Source organism: Symphodus melops (genome assembly GCF_947650265.1).
Source record: "Symphodus melops genome assembly, chromosome: 14".
Classification (NCBI taxonomy): domain Eukaryota; kingdom Metazoa; phylum Chordata; class Actinopteri; order Labriformes; family Labridae; genus Symphodus; species Symphodus melops.
The window spans coordinates 13673457-13693744 of record NC_136704.1 but is presented as its reverse complement, the minus strand read 5'-3'; the positions used below and the strand labels follow the sequence as shown (position 1 = coordinate 13693744).

The window sequence follows — 20288 nt, the reverse complement described above, 5'->3', positions numbered from 1 at the left end:
AGCCCCCATGTGGTGCCAAAAAGAGCTTCTTTTACAAAACACATAGCAGCCTCTTTGTGCTTCATGAAACACCATCTGACTGGCACAGTTGGATCTCAGGATGCAGATGCAGGATGCATTTTTTCCCACATCTCAAAAATTAAACAAAAATACACTCCAAACAAGTGAGAAAAACTGATGCCAAAAAAAACATGTAGATTTCCCCCCCAAAAAAGGGATGAATTATCCCTGGGGTATTGTACTGACATGTATATAGAAACCTGCATGCGTTCCACACATCACTGGACTCATGTCAAGGACAAAATGTACCCACCATGGTGAACATAAACAAGACTGTGTGTACTTCAAAGAAAGTGCACAGCGCTCATATACAGACAACAGAGGCTGCTCTTTGATAAATGTGGGCGTCAGTTTCATGTCTTATTCATCACAAGCTCTTAGGTGAAGAAGAGGAAGTGACAGTCTTTATAATCCAACTGAGAGTGTGCTATATAGAACAATTATGACTGAAATGAATACTGTAGATATTGATATAAAATATTGTCTTTACATAATTTTGACATCTGATTGGAGAGTTTGTGTAGTGTTACATGAAAGGATAAATGTTAAAAATCTTATTACGGTTTTGCTTTAGTCTCACATTGTAAGAAGAGGAATGCTGTCACTTTTTTTAGGAGCAACTCAACAAAGTTTAAAGATTGAAAAAATAACTTTTTCGTGATCACCATTATGCTACAGGGTGGAGAACTTCTCTTTCTTCCTTTTCCTAATGATCCCGCAGAGTGAAGAAGTGTTACTTCATGGCCCTGTGTATGTTCATACATGTGATTGTGTGTAGAGTGTCCATCTGTCTCCCCTCTTGATAAATTCAGTGTGTGGAAGTCTCGTGTCAGTCACTTGCTCAAATGGCAGCATCAGGGGTGAGAAACTATACAGACCGTCAAATAGGCTTGTGGATCAGGAGGCTGTTTCAGAAAGGTAACGCTTAAATAATAGAGTGGGCTGAGATGAGAGATATACAGTAACCAACAAAAAGAGAATAAATAAAAAGATAGTTTATAGCACCTTTCACGCCTACCTCACACCCATCCTCACACTGATGCAGAGTTTGTGTCTATCAGTAACTAACCTATTCATATAAATACATATCCTGCCAATGAAGCAGTGGAAGCAAGTGTGTATTTATTGTCTTGCTCAAGGACACATCAGACAGGTTGCTGCAGGAACTCAACCTTTTGGTTGAGAGACAACTGACTCTACCAACTGAGCCAGAGCCGCCCCCGGAAGAGAGCATTTTTAGAGAGAACCCTTGTTCTTCCTCTGACATAAAAAAGTATTGTTATTTAATTATACAACATATCCAAACCTGTTACTTTAGTGCCTAAAAGCCCAGTATTGATATACAGTATTATTATAAATACCTCAATTTGATATAGAATATGGATATACTATAATTTAATCACACATCATAATTTAATGTACAGCCCCACATATAAGTGGCCATCACGCTGTAATATAATTCTGATTAGTCCTAATTTGCTTAATGTGGCAATTGGATATGCTCAATTTAGATTAAATCACAGTGGAAAAAAACAGAAATTGAAGAACATAGACAGATAGTACACAGCTCTTTACTTTGATATTCAAGCGAGAATATTTTTTTTTGCAAGTTACTGACCAGTTCATCCACTTCTTACCCTGTATTACTGTTTTTAAATGCACACAAGCTGTGCTGATAAATTCAGCCTGTTTAAAAATCTATTTGTACGGGGTCTGGAAGTCTCCCTCCAGAACATTTTTAACATATGACACATGTATTTCCTTCTGATTATTTATAAACAATTTTAGGCTTTTTACTCCACTTTAAGATAATGATTTAGTATTAGTGTCTGTATTAGTGTCCTCTTTTGTCTTTGAATCTAGTTTTTTTTCACACACTTTAAAAAAAGTGGATTTCAAACATTATCGGCGACAGAATGTGATAATTCTGTGACAGATGGTCAAAATAAGTTTTACTGAAAGAAAAGTTTTATTTATAGAGGGGGCGGGATATCGTTAATTGACAGACATTCACCATGGTTACTCGCTATCACCTGCATGCTACATACAGAACAAGAGAAAACTGCTGACTAGCACTTAAAGCAGTACGCATGGAAATCTCTGTGTAGAAAGAAATGATTGGAATAGTTCAAACAGATATCGTTGCCGCCCTCCGTTTTGCAACGCCTCTCCGGCTCATTTAGAGTTTATTGTGTCTCTACCCGAAGTAGCCTACAAACCATTACTTTGCAAACTCTTCAGGTAACTGTTTCTTGTCCCGTCTGTTTTGAAATAACTGTCTCATATAAACTGGAGTTGTTTTTATGGACCAACTGTTACGTTTCATTTTCATGTTCAGCGGTGATCCCACTCCGCCGCAGAGCAAAACGAGAGGAGGAGACGCGTCTGTGTCACAGCATCAACTGCAGCATGATAGAATAAACACATTAGCCCGGTTCTTCTATCGCTCTGCTTTGGCAGAGTCAACAGGTTCAAATTCTTCACTATATAAGATCGTTATATGGCACACCACTAGTTGAAGTACAGTGAAGTTATTTTCAGTATATCAAAAAAGCTACTTCTTAAACCTTTGCTGATTTTTTGCTTTAAATAAAAAAAAGACATTGAATTACAAGCACTGAATATGAATGCCCTGATTATAATGTATCAAATCATCCTCCACGACCTGTATTTATTTTTTGATGTATGTCAGTGCTAAGAAAGTATTTTTTTGCACCAGTATGAATAGCCAAAGGGTATCAGAATAGCCATCCCAATGTACACAACATAGCACACACTAAGTGACACAAATAACAAGCATATGTTAAAGCTGGGTCCTGTTTTTAGATGACTGATTCATTACCACCACCCCCGGACTAAATCAGGTCTTTTTTCCATGTCATCTGACTTTAAAAGCTCATCAACATGACAAGCCAGCAGAGAGCAACCAAAAATAAAGCAATAACAACACATTGTCATTTCCACCGATAAAAATGTCTTTCTTTTCCAAAATGAAGCCTGTTATATTTAAATGCTTCTATAAGAATTGACAATGATAATACAACCTGAAATAGACATAGAGGTCAGCTGAGATGATTAAGATGTCAGAATATGTGTTTAGGGCCCATTTGTTACTACATAGTCTGATCTCTTGGCAGTAGTATGCTTTTTTTGTATTCATGTCTAGTTCAGTGTGTGGTCACTGCTCAACAACTGTTGCCCATGAAAACACAGCACGTTGATGCCCTGAAGCCCTGAGATCTGAAGCAGATGGTTCCCAGGAAGACTTCATTATAAATTACCTGAAGCCTTGTTCTGTTTATTAAAGAACATGGATTATTCATAATACTGAGGGGGTCTGTGTTAATTGTGGCACGTTGACAGAAGAGTCTCATTTAGATAGAAAGTGCTGATGGAATATTGTTAGAGAGCTTTTGGACAGTTAATGTGCTCGGCCTCTTGGACTCATCGAGCTGAGCGATCACAGGGAGGAACTGAGGGCGAGCCAAAGGCTAAACTATCTTTTCTACTTGCTCTGTAGTCCTTTGTTGCCTCTGGACCAGAATGAAAATTAGCCCACTAAATGTGATCAGGTGCAGTGTTTTTCAAAGACTTTTTGCATATTCTGTCTTCTACACTGCAAGCTACCTGAGAATAATACATTTGTTGTAATGGAAAAGTCCATAATTTAGCAAGCTAATGCAAAAGCTAACAGCTGTTGTTTGGCATCTGTCACATGTTCGAGTGAAAGCCAGCCTAAGATACACCCTGATTTCTGAACAAGCTTTCTCTGCTTGGTGCGTCACCTCACAACAATTATATGTTCCTTTCTTTGCCACAAGGTCGGCTATTCACCAGTTTGATGGTAACTTGAGTATTTGTACTGACACAATTAATATCTATTCTTTATCTAGTTGACCTTTTGTACATCATTCAAAGATAACACTATTCATTTCAATATTTTGTCACAACTACCTTAACACTCCAACACAAAGTTTCCACTGAAAGCATCCATTGTGTCTGTACATTTTCTTTGAACTAATTGTCTGTCTCTCTCCAGTTTCACTCTCTCTCACTCTCTGTTTGTCTGCTCCGTCTTCTTAAAGGGGTATATACATTACACAGTTCCTCTCCTCCCAGCCACTATTGATCCCAATTGATCTCAGGGCTGCTCAGGGTTAAACTGAGCAGCTCCTTCTTCAGCAGACTCAGACATCTACAGTACCCTGGCAGACAGCCGATGGTTCATATCATCTGCAGTCAGACTTTCAATCTAATAATGTTTCATGACAACAATAATTCTACACACTGTGTGTTTCTTTAATAACATATGTCCTCTGTCTTTCCACAAGTAAAAGTGTATATAGTATATGCCAAGTATTATTTATCTTCCTTATATACATTTATATTACACTGTAGATTAAAAAAAACAAATAAATCACCAGATTTAGCTCTGCAATGTTGACCTAGAAAGAAAAACATCCTTTATGAAAGGTACGGGTTTTGGAATACTGCTCAAGTTCCGTAACTCGGAAGCATCGATCATTGGTTTATTCACTCAAGATAATCAACAAAAGAATGAAAGAATCATTGTGTGTGTATGTGTATGTGTGTGTGTAGGTGTAGGTGTGTGTGTGTGTGTGTGTGTGTGTGTGTGTGTGTGTGTGTGTGTGTGTGTGTGTGTGTGTGTGTGTGTGTGTGTGTGTGTGTGTGTGTGTGTGTGTGTGTGTGTGTGTGTGTGTACACGTGCCTAAAAGCTGCTGCTGTAATTTTTATTGAGTGGCCTTTGGAAATGTTTTTGCTTGATGAGGGAGATTGTTCTCTGATAGTCGGAGAGGGACGGAGGCCTGATGGAGCTATCAGAGCCCTCACAGTGACTTTCCTTTCACAGAGGTACCCACCCACCCACCCACACACACACCCACGCCCACACACCCACGCACACACACACGAACACACAGTCACACACAAACACGCAGTCACACATACCCACTTAGATACGGACCATCTTCCAACAGACAGACACCGGTTTCTGGCATCATTAACCTGGCACCTTTGTAATTCAGACAGATTATGGCTGCTATGTGTGAATGTCTATATATAAGTGAGTGTGTGTGTGTGTGTGTGTGTGTGTGTGTGTGTGTGTTCCCCTGTGTATGTAAGTGTGTATCAGGCAGTCTTGTTGTGTCTGCCTTCTTGCTAAGTGAGTAACTTTCTAAACTCTGACAACTAGGATATAGATTTATGAGGAGATAAATGATTTGTAAACTTATTTTGCCTACACACACACACGCACACACACACACACACACACACACACACACACACACACACAGCTTATAAATGTTTCACCAAGTTGATTTTACTGGGTGGGGAAAGAAATTGCTCTAAAGTAGAAGCATATTACAGTTGGAGTTAATCTTATTTAATCAAAGGGATATATACTGGATGCTGTTTTCTGACATTCAAATTTTGCCTCCTTGATGGGCATCAGAGAAGAATCTGACAGGATGTCAGTGATGGAAGAGAACGTTGTTGGATTGACCCTTACCTCCCGATGCGATTGGTTCCTCCGGTGGTGATGCTGCAGTGACATGGAGCACACAGCAGACGCCTTCAAGCCGCCCATCGTCAACACAAAATTCTTCTTGGCAACTAAATGGATCAAGTGCCATTGGCCATAGTTAAGATTCAGACCTATAGAAGGAACAGACATAATGATTAATTAAGTCAGCACATATTTGAAAAATAACAATCATGTTTTATAAATGATTAACTTCTCTGAGTTGGACACAGGCAATTTTACAGTGACGACGAGAGATTAGCGTTTTTTGTCTGCAGTATGTTTCCACATCTTCACCTTTTACAATGTCTTACAACAATTTATTTCCACAATCATGGAAACCCTGATTCTTTCAACCCTTGTTTGCATCCACCCAACTGGCTGGTAAATGTGGCGTTAGAAGAAGTTAATACACGTGCAACATACATGAAAGAAAAGGATCTAACCCTCTCTCCGATACATTCCTGAGTACTCCATGGGCTGTAATATATTTGCCAATGCCCCTCATTTTTTTTCTTCCTTTCACATTTGTTCTCTCTATCCTTTTTTCAAAGACGAGAGCAACTTCTACTTTCAAGACCCCTGAGCCTCAACTCCATTAGCTCTCAGAGAACCCTATTTGCGTCAGAGAACCAGAGTGCATGCGTCTGTACTCTTTTTTCGTACTTGCAAGCTTTGAGAACTGACTGTAATGTGTTGTGTTGTCTGCATAGATTCAAGTAGAGTGTGTCAGTAGGTTTGTGCATGCAGGTTTTGTACCCTCCTTCTCTCTCTCTTCTATTGTAGCTTTGGCCCATTTAACATGAGTAATTTTTTTAGAAGAGGACATCACTACTGGAGCCGAGAGAGAAGCCAGCTCACTCTCATCAACGTCTCTCCTATACATCACCTCTTACTGACACCAATCTCTATTCTTCCTCCCCTCCCTGCTACCTCTCTGTCCCTGACTCTTCCCTCTGTCTCTATGTCTTTATTTCCCGTCATGTGTTTTTTTCATTTTTTTTGCACCTCTATTTTTTTATTCTGTCATTATATTATTTTCCTTTTGTGGCCATTAGCAGCATTGGTGATCATTTAAGTCTAAGCTCTGCTAACTGCTTCACTCACTGATATACATAGTGAAAGCATTTTAGAACAATTAAAGGCACAGTCACTTGAAAATCAGTCACGCTAGAAAGTTTTAAATCCTGAGCCTGCTCACTGTAAATGTAACTAGCATGTTAGATGTCAAAATATCCAACATGTATGTGAGATGTGTACTCACACATATATTCATTTTACATCAAACAGACAGAACAAGACAGCATAGACGTAGCCAAATTACAGAAAAATTAAAAAAATAATGTATATTAAAAAAATAATAACATACATGGTTCAAATAACATAATACTAGATACAATAGTATCTACATTATTACCATGTATACCAGCTGTTTTGCTGATAGAGACAACTATTCCGTAGGGAAGTTCAGAAGACTTAATGCATAATACCTGGATTTTGACAGACATTGCCATATAAAGTGATAGTAAGTTCCTACTAATTTTCCCACCGCTGCCAATACTCTCTGAACAGCACAGTGTCTCCTCTTTCAGGTTTCTGGGATCCCCAATCTCCCAGGACCTGAAGTGGACCTCCCACAAAGAGACAATCAGAAAGAAGGCACACCAGAGGATGTACCTTCTGCGTCATCTGCAACCAAACTGGACAGGCACAGACTGCAATGAACTATAAGGACTGAACAAAAAAATCATTGGGGTAGACCTGCCACCCCATCCAGGACTTATACCATGCCAGGGCCATGAAACAGACAGGAGGCATCAATGCAGACTCCTCAAAACCCCCTGACGGAAAAAAAAAATGAAAAAGCCGAAACACAACCTCCTTAAGAAGCTATGCTTTCTGGTATGACCAGGGTTTTCCTCAGTGTTGCACAGACCCCTTCACATTGCAGTTGGCCAGCCAAGGCTATGAGAGGCAAAACTGAAGTACAAACAAACTAATTGGGTTATGACAGTAATGGAAAACAGATACTGTCCAACCTTGTGTTTTCCTCATTTGTTTTACATTTCCTGCATTAGCTTTGAAAGATGAGCTGATCATTGAGAGCAGGGTGGAAACGTCAGTCTCACTGCCGCTGAATGGGTTAATGGGAATACTTAAGACAAATACTAACACTCATTTCTGTATTGTATAGTTAGAATTTTTTTTTTTTTTTTTTTTTTTTAGCTCTGAGTCTGGTTTAAGCGTTATATGGTCTGTAATGTGGTAAAATAGGGGTTTGGTTTATATTTTGGTACGTCAAAATATGCAGTATTTCTGCCATATAGACTGTGTCTGCAGTTGAAACACTCGTTAGCTGATTTTTTGGTGTGCTATTAAAACAATATATTGTTATTTTGCATTTAAAGCTCTGATTTGTATTTATTTACCTGCAGAGCCCTATTGTGTCTTATCTATTGAGGAATAATTTGAATAAACATGACATAAAATTTTCAATGACATACCATCTACTATAATGCACATACACCAGCCTTAGACAGTTATGGATGTAAATGTGTTTAGAGGATCAGGGGAGTGAGTCTGTTTAGTTTTACATTAAGATGCTGAAAGATATGTCCGAATAATGTGTCACTAACCAGCTTCATAAAGAAAACTTGATGTGCATTCTCTCTAAGAATTTGTCTCACTCTCTGCATTTTAGTGTATGCTCGAATCCACCTCTTTCCCAAGTATTTGCAATTAAGAGTGACTAAGCATTTTATTACTAGCCTGTTGAGCTCCCATTTGGAACCAGAAGCCGAAAGTGGCTTTCTTTCTTAGCGACAAAAATAACAGAATCTAAGGAGAGGGCTTGTGTTTGTGTGTCTCAATATTCTTATAATGCAGCCCAATTAGCCTAGGGGGTGATTCAGTAAACATTTCTACCACTGGGCATCATGTCCTTTTCGAACAAGATGGAGGGCAAAAATGACAGGGAGAATAAGTAAGGAGGAGTCTCAGAGATGAGGCAAAGAGATGAGGAAGGATGTGAGGAAGAAACAACTGAAAAGCGGCCAAAGAAAACTGTAAAAGTGGATAGTTGTACTGTAATAATAATAAAAAATATATATTAATTTGCATGTTTTTCAAATATTTGCTTCATGTTCAGCAGCTGAATCCCAGGTCAACCCTCTTGCAAGATAATGATTACTAAAATCTGAAATATAATTATGTCTTTATCTTGTTAACAGTTTCTGTCAGAGGAAGAAGGACTGCAGAAATGCCAAAAAAAAAAAAAAAATGACCACTGACTTCTCACAAATTTGATGAAAAAGCAGCATTTGTGAACCCCCCACAAATTTTGGTGGAAAAGCATTGACCACGAACCTTTCACAAACTATGACACAAAAAAAAAACAATGACCGTAGACCTGTCACAAACTTTAACAAAACAAACAAAAAAAAAAATGACCGTCACAAATTTTATGAAAAAAATGTCAAAAGCAAAAAGTACACTAACACCAAATCTGAGTTTGATTCTAATTTAATACATTTAACCCCTTTAGCCAATGCTGAACCAAACATGTTATTGTATAAAATGTAAAAATTGTCATGGTCTTTAGATAAATAAAAACTATTTTAAACTGTAAGATGTGTTATGAGTGTCTTTGAAAAAAACTCACCTCATGACAAGTGGACCTGGTTGTTACTGGCCCCCTTTGTCACATTGGTTTGAACCACTACCCTTCTCCCCTCCATGGAGATCTCCAGAGTGCAATCATTGGGATAACTGAAAAGAAGGAGCCTATCTGCGTTCCAGGTATGAAACTGGAAGCTGACAGATTCTGTGTTGTGATTGGTTCGGCCTTGTAGCTGCAGGAAGATGTTGGCATGAAAAAAGACTTGGAGATGTGGGCTTCCAGGAGAAGGACAGGTTGTGCTGTACACAGATTAAATAAAAAGACAACAAAAAGAAGGGATTAGTTGTTCTGACTGGGGGGGAAAGGAAAAATAAAGCTACTTCCGTTTAAGCTGATACTAAAGTTGTTTGGAAGTTTTAAAATGCCTTCTTATTATTTTTTTCAATGAAAATGGACAGCTGTGTGAGTAACTAAAGAGAATCAGACTTCATGAACTTTATTGTAGCTTTCATTTGTTCAATCAGTTCACCATTTATTAAAAATGATACAATGGGTTTTCACTATTCAGGATGATGAGAAGATATGAGAGCGGAGATTTTTCAGTGTCAAAGATCTGTAATGTGAGTCAGTTTACAGATTTATTAGGTAAAGCAAACACTGGCACTGATTACTTTCCTTGTTCTGTTGAAACCATTTTAAACAAACCACTATTCCACAATCATCATGGAAAGTGTCTCTTATCAGTTTACTGTGGAAAGGCCTCTATGATATGAATAGGGCAAAAAATGCATGAGGCAAACATATGGAAGGGCCACTGATGGGTCACTTGTAACTAATTCATTATGAATCTGTTCGACTGTTTTGGTACAGTGCACAATTTGCTCTCTCATTCAAACTCACATACGCAGTGTGATGCAAAATAGGCATGTTCAGTATTCAGCAGCCTTTGTGAGCATGGGATTTCAAGCTTTGTAGGTTAACCTACAGTCCAGTATATTCATGTTCTTGAGAGTGTCTGTGTGTGTTCTTACAAAGCTGCAGGTGTCGAGCTCCCTTCTGCGTTGCCTCCTATATACAGTAGTTGATGCTCTCCAAGCAACATTGAAGTCATTTCTTCCTCCTGCAGTTGGCTTTCCACTGAACGCAACTGGAGCAAAACAAGGGTCAAGCAGTTACAAGATGTACAAAACAAACAAAAAAAACATGTTCTTTGAGCTTTGTTACGGTTATTACTCTTTAGTTTGAAAATTGCAGAAAGAAATGAAAATGTGTCCAAAAATAGACTAGATTTGTTCGGTTCACTACATTTTTTTCTGCTTCTAACTGTGGTCTAACTGTGAGAGCTGTGAAGACACATTATGTGAGTTCTGGGAGTCCTCAAAGAAAGATGGCTGTGGCTTGTGTTGAGAGGAGAACTGCAGTTAAGAGACAGAGGCTAATAAAGATGCATCTGGTTATAAGTGCTGAAGGACATGGAACTGATGGAAATGTGCTTCATAGTTCTCCTCAACCTGTACAACATTGTTTTGTTTTTTCTCTTCAGACACAACTCTGAGGTCAGAGAAGTGGAGATGATTAAGGGTGGTGTATGATTACCAATCAATGTGTCTGTCTGTCTCCAGTAGTCTTCACAATTACTGCCAATAGACACAATTGCACCCGGATATTTGGTCGGCAAGATTAAATTGAAACAGGAAGCATTCAGCAGTGCACACATACATAAAAAAACACAGAATTGATTGTGCAGACTAGATGTTGAACATGGGTAGACTATGAGTAAAAGCTGGTCACAATGTGTCTATCTTTAGCTGGACTCATTCAGGCGGTCACACCAGGGGAATCCATTCAGAGTTCAAGTCTCACAGACACACACAAAGCCTGGTTCCCTAAAGATCCCTTAATTCAACAGCTTCATTTTAATTGGACTGTGGTTTGTCCTGCCCCATGTCTCAGTATCCTACTTAACACTGGAACAGATCAACTGTATAATCAGGTCTGCTAAGGTCACACACTCAAAACTCATTAATACACACACACAGATACATGCTTAAACCAATAAACCAAAACATAGCAGCAAGAGCATGCACACACTCTGTATCCCATAAGTGGCGTTCATACTTGTTATGCATTCAGAAATCAGTTTCCTGTTTTAAGTGTTAAGTATGGGCATTTTATGGAATAGGATTATAGCACAGTGTAAATCCAAAAATTTCCTGTGTGGTAATAATACATTGTAAAGACTGTGAAATCCAATACATTACAAGGTATGAATAGTTCCTTAATGTAGCAGAATAATAGTGTCTTTTCCCGTAGACATGCCCTGTAGATGTGCATATCTATATTGTCATCATCATTACTTGTATTGTGTGGTCACAAGAAATCATATGTTGCTCAGTAAGCACTGTCTTATTAAAACGTCACCCTAGTGAAGACATTGTGCCCAGTACATTTTAAACTTTTTGCATGATCCACTGCGGTAAAGAAATGTAATCTGCCTCTGTTGTTATGTGATGAGCTGAGAGCTCTAACAGCTCAGCCTGTAGATGCACAGGCTATGATATCAGCAGCTCGCCCTGTACAGTACCAGTTCTGTAAGCATGAGCAGCAAGTGCGTAAGACAACAGCTGGGCTGGAAGTACCAAAAAGACCCTGAGTAGGAGAAGTTTTTTCTCAACGCCTCAATCAAAGGGTATAAAAATGGATGTTTTTGACATCAGTTACCTCAGCTGAGGGGCACACTGCTTTTGGATTCTGTAAAGATGAATAACGTGTTTATGATTCGAGACTTTGCTGCCTTCTGGTCCTGACTTTGAGGAACACTCTGCAAACTTTGAAGACTCTGACTCTACCTAAATCACAACTCAGATTGTGAGCAACAAAATATATTTATATTGGAGTCCAAGCTTAGGCTGCTTCTGGCCAGGCCCGAGTATGGGTGTCTTCACTAAGTTGGACTTATGTAACGCCTACCACTAATATTCTCTGTGAAATGCCTCTGCTGCCGGAGCCATGCTATCCAGTATGTTCTGGAGTAGTAGGGGTATGGTCCCGTGGAGAGGTGGTGGGTAGGAGGCCTCTTCTGATTCTGAGGGGTCTTTTTCAGCTAATGAGGGATCCCACGTCCAGAACCCCTCTTCCCACCCGACTATGGAGTTGGATGGATTCGTAGAGGAGTTCTGTCACTAGTCCACTAAAAATCCATTCATGCAATCCATAAACATCTATTTACAGTAAATTAATTTGGGCATCCACAGCTGCCCATGACAAAACATTATCCTGACAGCAGGTTTAATCTATAATAGACATAAATAGGCCAAAAGTTTAAGTCAGGCATGACATGTTTGCTTTCCTTTGAAATTTTTCCTACATGAGAATAATTGTGTTTGCAAAAGAAATTAAATCTGTGCGCTCTGCTTATTTCAGTCACATTCATTGCTATTTCTCATGACTCATTGATGAAATAATTGATTTTTGGTTGATCCTGTGTTAATCAAAATTGAAATCCGCATGTCAATTCCACAACCTGCTGGATCAGGACTCATTATAGGCTCCCTCTCTGGCGCAGACATGCACACAGAAGTTGCATTTTAAAACACAATCCTAGATTAGTCATAATATGGTGTTGCATTTAATTAGCATTCATTTCCAAAAACCCAGAATTATCATCTACAACCAACATATATTGTTGATTAGGCTGAGAACACAACATCTATATTTATCTGCCTCCCTCTCCTCCTACTACTTTTGTTCTTTTTTTCATCCTCTTTTTTCTTTTGGCGTTGCACATCACTTTTATTTCTTTTCTCTTCCATAACTGAATATGGGAGCAGAAAAAGAAGTTGATTCTAACAGAACTGAAGAGTTAAGAACTGAAGCAGAACTGACATGTTTTACCATCATCTGTATTGACTGGCGGGTAGAGTTAGGGTGACCTACACTGCAGCCAGCCAGTAGGGGGATGTAGGGCTGTAATATTCTTTAAAAATGTATGCAATCTTAAACATCTGTATCACTGTTATTGTGTTTATTTTGTCAGTCAATGACATCATTTATTTGACTTTGTTATGTTTATCTTGGTCAATTCATTGTGAAGTGAATTATTATTTTTTTGTTTGTTTGTTTTACAGCAAAATTAAGGACAGTTTGTTGAGCTTGCAATATTCTTTTTTAGTTTTCTTAGTGTTCCATGATAGTGCTGTGAATAATAAACATGAATGCAGATGAAACCCTGGCCAATGACCAGCTCAACTTTCTGGCTCAGGCCATATCAGAGGTGTTTGATATTAATGAGTGAAAAGTGAAGCTCATCATCTGATCTTGCCCTGAAAACAAAAAAATTCCACATCTAATTCTAATGTTATATGGGAGTGGATGTTGTCTTTTGTATTACTCTATTATAAGCACAATCTAGCTCGGTGAGGGGGTCAAGGTAAAAAAGTTTCTTTGTACTAGACAAACAATGAACCCTTTTTGACATCATAGATTTTACTGTCTTTCCTTCTTTGAAGCTGTTGGTTTTAATATAACTTATATAACACAATGACCTCTGCATTGTGATTAACACACGTGGACAGCAGAGGACTTCAAAACCTAAGAGATGAAATATTGAATGTGCAATTCAGATAACAATTGCAGCCAGCAGATATTGAATTTGAAGGAGCACATTGCAGCAACATTCATAATTGCATTTTAATATCTGTCACACCGAAGACTTGTAACAAGTCGAAAGAGAAGCTGCTTAAACACATTAAATCAACAACTTATCCAATCATAGGGTTGGATACTCAAGTGTTCTTTTTTTAAAAACTAGAGACGAACAGATTGATGGTGACAAAGGACATTTACAGTATATACCAAAATGTCTTCTTTTTTGAAAACAAAAGTCAACTCGCCTCCATTTCTGAGAATACTTTTCAGGTACATCCTGCGTAAAGGTGCAGAGTTGAAAACATTTATGACTTTAAATATCTAATGTGCCTGCCATAACACTCTAACTCATAACACTATTATTATGTTACCTTTATTATTATATTATAGGAGCTAGCCTGTATTTATATATATTCTCCTTATATATAGTATACAATATTATTACAATGTTATTATGTTACCTTTATTATTATATTATATCTATACTATACTATCTATATTACATATTACATTATTACAATACACTCTTATATTCTTATAACTATATATCTATACTCCAGTCAAACTGCACTATATTTATTATGCTTATAACTTATTACTATAACTGTCAATACTGTTTACATAACCCTCTGATCACAATGCCACTTTAAATTCTTTCACTGGTCACTTTAACTTTAACATGCCATTCACTGCACAGTATTATTATATCTTTTCCATTGCCCTGCTGAGTCCACCGTGCTATAGTCCTCTGTATATATCCCCCCCTTACTACCTGGATTGTATTTATGCTTATGTTGTTACTTTTTTATTCGATTTTGACTTTTGTTTTTGATTCTGCACTGCTGCTGCTGCTGTAACGCCCGAATTTCCCCATTGGGGATCAATAAAGTTATATCCTATCCTATCCTACTCTCTGACTGCAGGGGTTGGAAGAGGAAACTGTGTCCTGTTCCCAGCTCAGTGTAGATGTCAGACACTCCCTGTTCACATCGCTTCATATTTAAGCTGATTTCAGGCTCTCCAGAGACTCACTGAGGCTTGTGATGAGGTTTACAGCCCCCCGTCTTATTAACATTTTGTTCTACACATTTACTTAGTGTACTATCTTAAATCCCAGCCTGCAGAAACACCATTATATTGTCTAGAAACAAAGCAAGTATGTACAAAACATTTCTCAGTAAAATGGTCTGATGTCTGTAGATGTATTTATTTAACTGCTGTTTGCACGTACAAAAAACGTTTTCTGTAAAATCTCATCACAACACTGCATTCTCCTTAAATGCGGCTTTAAAGATCAACAAACAAACATGTACACACAAGTCCCCTGTAAAAAAGACCTGCTGCCATTCCTACAGCTTTTAGTAATGTTTTCATTGTTTTCATCTCCTTAAGGTTAATCCCACTTAAGTGTTTAACCTGCTGGTGAGCATTATGTCCTTTCCAGCTGAGCACTGGTTGGAGCCCTTTGATAAGGATCATCTTTTTCAGTGTTTGAACTAAAAACCTTTTTTGAAAGGTTTATTACGGTGTATTTTTCATGTTTTTTTGAGAGGGTGTTTGATCTTTCTCAATTTTATGGTGTCACACCAGACAGCTGCAACAAAATAATTATATGCACCAAACAGGCTCTAAAATTTCAACCAGTTTCACTTGACTGCCAACTTGTTGAAATTGTGGAAAACGTTAAGTACCGTGGCACAATTTTGGACTGCCAGCTGAGCTTCTTTGAAAAAATATAGAAGAGTATATCTTCAAGAAATGCTCACAGTGACTTTATCTTAAACGTAGACGTCTTGTGTACAAATCTATTGTTGTGTTTTAACTTTCCATCTCCCTGCCTGGTACGATCACTTGAGCTGTAAATTAAAGGATAAACTCTCTAACGTTATGTCAACAGAACGCCAAATAGTGGGCAAACCACAAAAACTTCTGTCAATTGTTTGTTGACAAGACAAGGAAGAAAGCGAGGAGTATCCTAGCAGATAACTCCCATCCTCTCTTCTGCCATTTTGAGCCACTGAGCTACAGAGTCCCTCTCGCAACCAAAGATGTCTTTAAGAAGTAATTTATTTTAAGTGCAGTAAAAATCCTCAATCTACAGCATGTAAGAGCTGAGATCTTAACCATAACATGAACTGTTTTTATGTTTAATGAAGTTGCTTTGTTGTCTGTGTTTTGGATGGCCTGACTGATTTTATACTGTTTTATGTATCTGGAGAGTCTTAGGAAAATGTCCATCTCTGGTGGACCATAAAGATTGATTCTATTCTATTTGATTCTAACTTGTTAAGAAATGCTACAACAAACGAGTGCACCTCCTTAGATCCCTCTGCAACTATTTGTCTCATATGCTGGTACTAATTGTGTTCAGGGAAAATGTATCATGTCCTTCTGCGCCTATAAAGTGCCTCTCAAACTATGAGCTTGTGTCTGAAGAATTATCTTGAACTCAGGGACTTTAACCAGTTCTTGACCATTGGCCTTAATTTATTTCTCTTTGTTTGTTTGGTTTTTTTTTTGCTTTACTTTTTTATTTTCAAGCTTCAAAAATTACATTAAATTCATCTCAACATTACACGTTTCACCTTCTTTCTTTTGATTGGTCCTACCCCAGTGTTTGTGCATACTGTACATATCTTTGTAAAGGCCTGTTTTAACTACAACAAATGGCTCTAGTATCCTCGTTGTAACTGCAGAATGGGTTATTGATGGCATATGCACAGTTTAAATTACAGGCTCTGTAGTTATAAAAGAGCTGTTTTAAATTATACAGACCGTGGATTAAAAAAGCAATACATATATATCATACATCGAGGCCAAACAGCAGAATGCCAGCTATAGTTACAAAAACATTCGAGAGATGAATGTGTTTTGGAGTATTTGCAGAAAATATTTTAAGGTAATGAATCAGGCTTAATGGTAGAGAGGAAGCACTTGTGAATAAATAATAATGTAGAAACAATTATGATGCAGTGCAGAAAAAAACAAACAGCTTAATTTGCTTTCAACTCTAAACATCCACATTTGTCACTGCCTTACAGTACTAAGAGGGACAATAATTATGGAGTTATTTGGGGATAAATGCAGAGCTTAACACCCACACTGAAACACATTGCACTGCAAATTTAAAAAAAATAATAAAAAACCTGTGTCTTCTAGAGATGGCCAATTTTTTGGATGCTTCAAGCATGACAAAATATGATGGATCAAATACAAAAAAAAACGACATCCTGTCTGACCTTGTTAGTGTAGAGAACATGCAAACAGGACATGCTCTTCATTTCTAGGCCCTGTTCTCTTCTTTTCTCACCTTGCACAACATTTTAAACTTATTTATAGCCCTTCACTATACAGCAACAGTGGGGAGTGAGGCCCATTAGCACATGAGCTAATGATCACAGGTTGCCAGATGTCGCTTTCAAGAGCTTGCTCATCGTGCAGTGACACATCTGTTAATCTGGCTTCAGACACATATAACCAGAGAACTATAGTTTTTACAGTGACATTAGAAAAAGTTCGGATGACTCGTTTTTCATGCTCCTCCTTGATGTTGTTCTTGTGCTCTGATTTCCATCGGTAACACCACGAGTTAGGTCTTCGGTTGACTTGTTACATTTAGTAAAACAGAGCAATCGTAAAATAATTACCTTTATTCCCTCTTAAATGTGGGCAGGGCACTACCGGTGGGACCAATATACCAGTATAATTAACTAGGAGAGGTCATTTTATAGCACTATGCTCTACCTAAAGTTTTGTCATGCAGGCATGCATCATCATCATGACAACAAGTGTAGCCATCATGATCACCCACTGTTCACAATGTGACAGGATTAAAAGTGTGGTGGGACATGACGTGTGGTAGTGATGCTAACCAGACTGGTTGCAAAAGTAGTGCCAACAGTCCTCTGAGGGGCCCTTAAGCAAGGCACCAAACCTCTACCAGCTCAGGGAGCACTTCCAGTGGGGGCAGCCGCCACACTCTGACATCTCACCATTAATGCATGTCCACTGGTCCTGCTTGTGCATGTGTGAGATTCAGGCCTGTGTGTGTGAGAAGCATGTCTCTAAAATAACAGAGCGCAATCCAGAATTTCCCCCTTGGGGTTTAACACGGTATATACCATTTTAGGTAATTAAAAGCTTTTCTCCTGCATAACGCCATAATCATGCATTTAAAAAAAAAAAATGGTGGCATAGCATCAATGACGCTATAAGTTTGAGAACTCAATAATGAGGAGATACCAGAATTGCAAATACCACAACAGGAGAACAAGAAGGTACTAGAAAGAACTAGACAGCTGCAGAAAAAGTGCACATTGTGAATTTCGCTGAAAGAAATCAAAGCCGTCACGTAGAAGGAAAACTTAGAACAATGTTACCTCTGTTTAAGAGATTTTACAGTAGAGTAATTATTCAATGAATATCTACGGTATGTGCACCATGCTGTGGCACAGGTAGAGTTCTCCTCCCACACTGCTCTCAGCTATGTGAAGATAAAATTAGAGCCTTCCCATGAAATAATAATTGCAAGAAAACACTCATTCCGTCTTAAAGGTGAAGTGCCTTTAAATTTCTCTTTCATCATAGTGGGAAAATGTCCTATCTTAATAATCCTTTTAATGGATGCATCTTAAGTTATCTGTCCAGAAAACTCGCTGTACATTCTCTTGTCAGACAGGCTCACAGTGGATATTTACACACTGTATTGCTTAATGCCGCTTTCAGGAATTATGGATTTTTATCTATGCAGCCTTACAGACTTCTACAATACATTAAAACCATAAAGGAAACTGAAGCAAGGAGCTAACCTGGTCAAGAGAAAATCTCTGATTCAGAGCTGAACTCTAATTTGTCAGTATTTTTGTCAGTATTTCTTCTTTGGGTTGCTTATCTGTGAAGACAGTTGTTGCAAATTATAGAACATACTTTTCCTGCAAGATTTTAGTTGACATAATCAGGCTTTTACTTTCACCACATTCACAGAATGACTTACACATTCACTATTACTGTCTTGTTCTAAAAAGTTAAGTCCTGTTGGATTCGCTCTAAATTCCAAAAAAGGCAATACATTACTCGGAAGCATTACCCATGATGTAAAAAAAAAAAAAAAAAAAAAAGTAGACAGGCAAGTTTGAACAAGGGAATTAAAAAATTCATGCAAATAGCTAGATATTTATTTTCATGGAGCTCTGTTTGTCTGATAGCTTGAGGTTATGGCATATGTGCACACACAAGTGAAAAAGCACGGACGTATACACATGCACAGTGTTCACTCACACAAATGCTGTCATCTTGGTGGCATGGTTTCCAGTTCCTATGTCGCTGTAGAGGAGACAGTACCATGTCGTCCAATCAGAGCTGACGTAGTGACCCTGTGCTGCTATGGCGTTCACTTGCTTTTTGGAACCCAAGTCGTCCTGTAATCAATGGTAATGGTCACTGTCCAGATGTGACCATCCTCCAGCACCTGTAGAGACAGTGACATTTAAATAATGAGTGAGAATTCAAAGTTCTTACTTTCATTCATCACTGTCTGACCTGTGATATTTTTAAGGTCATATTGGCTTGGCCCAGGTATAAATAATAGATAGCATAAATAACAGTTAAATAAAATACACCAGGGCGCCAAGTGCCAACAATTCTGGTTCCAGGTCAAAAGCGAATAATTTTACTATACTTGGTACACTTAATTGCATTCCTACCTTTATTCTCACCTTTATTAAAATTTCAGTTTTAAATAGCAACACTTTGGAGCCATTTGTGAGCTTTACTTTCTTAAGTGATGTAATTCAGCATTCGGGGTGTCAACAATATGTGACTGAGTAAAATATGTTGCCAGACGGCTTTATCGAACCACGTTGGTTTGTATGAAGACCTTCATGTCTAAAAAGAGCCTGTTGTTCCTAAATCATATCCAATACACAAAAACCTGTCATGGCTGTTTCATTGGATTGGATTGTGATGGAATTTTTTTTTCTCAGAAAAAGATGGGTTAAATAAGAGAATGATAGATAGATAGAAAGATAAGGAGGTACAAAAAAAAACACATGAGAAAGGAAGTACAGTGTAACGTATAGTGGAGATGCATTGAGCGATATTGTTCATTCAATAAAATAGAGTGAGTTTGCAATGTACAAAAAACCCCCCCCGACAAAAATCCTGTATTTTATTCAATTACAAAGCCATTACACTCCAGCCACGGCCTTGACAGATAACAAGGCCCATAATAGTAGAAATGTCAATACCTCAAAATACCGGTGTAGCAAAGCCAATCCCTTGGGGGATAAAATACCATCAAATATTAAAAAAAAATATATTGAATAAGAGAAAAGTGGCATGAGTGACAACAGGAGAGATGGGGTAAGAGATGGTAATAAGTAAAGAGACAATTGAAAATATAGATAAATATAGATTAAGAAA

The 20288-nt window shown here is 38.1% G+C and overlaps 1 long non-coding RNA gene across 2 annotated transcripts in view; it reads right to left on the bottom strand.

Moving 5' to 3' along the window:
* LOC306835022 overlaps positions 1 to 20288 on the bottom strand; it is a 98821-nt gene that overhangs the window by 3217 nt on the left and 75316 nt on the right. For both annotated transcript variants that reach the window (XR_013780556.1, XR_013780557.1), the window contains exons 2-3: positions 19146 to 19335; positions 5591 to 5736 (exon numbers count right to left, since the gene is read on the bottom strand). This is a non-coding gene — a long non-coding RNA (uncharacterized lncRNA). The remainder of the gene's footprint in view (positions 1 to 5590; positions 5737 to 19145; positions 19336 to 20288) is intronic.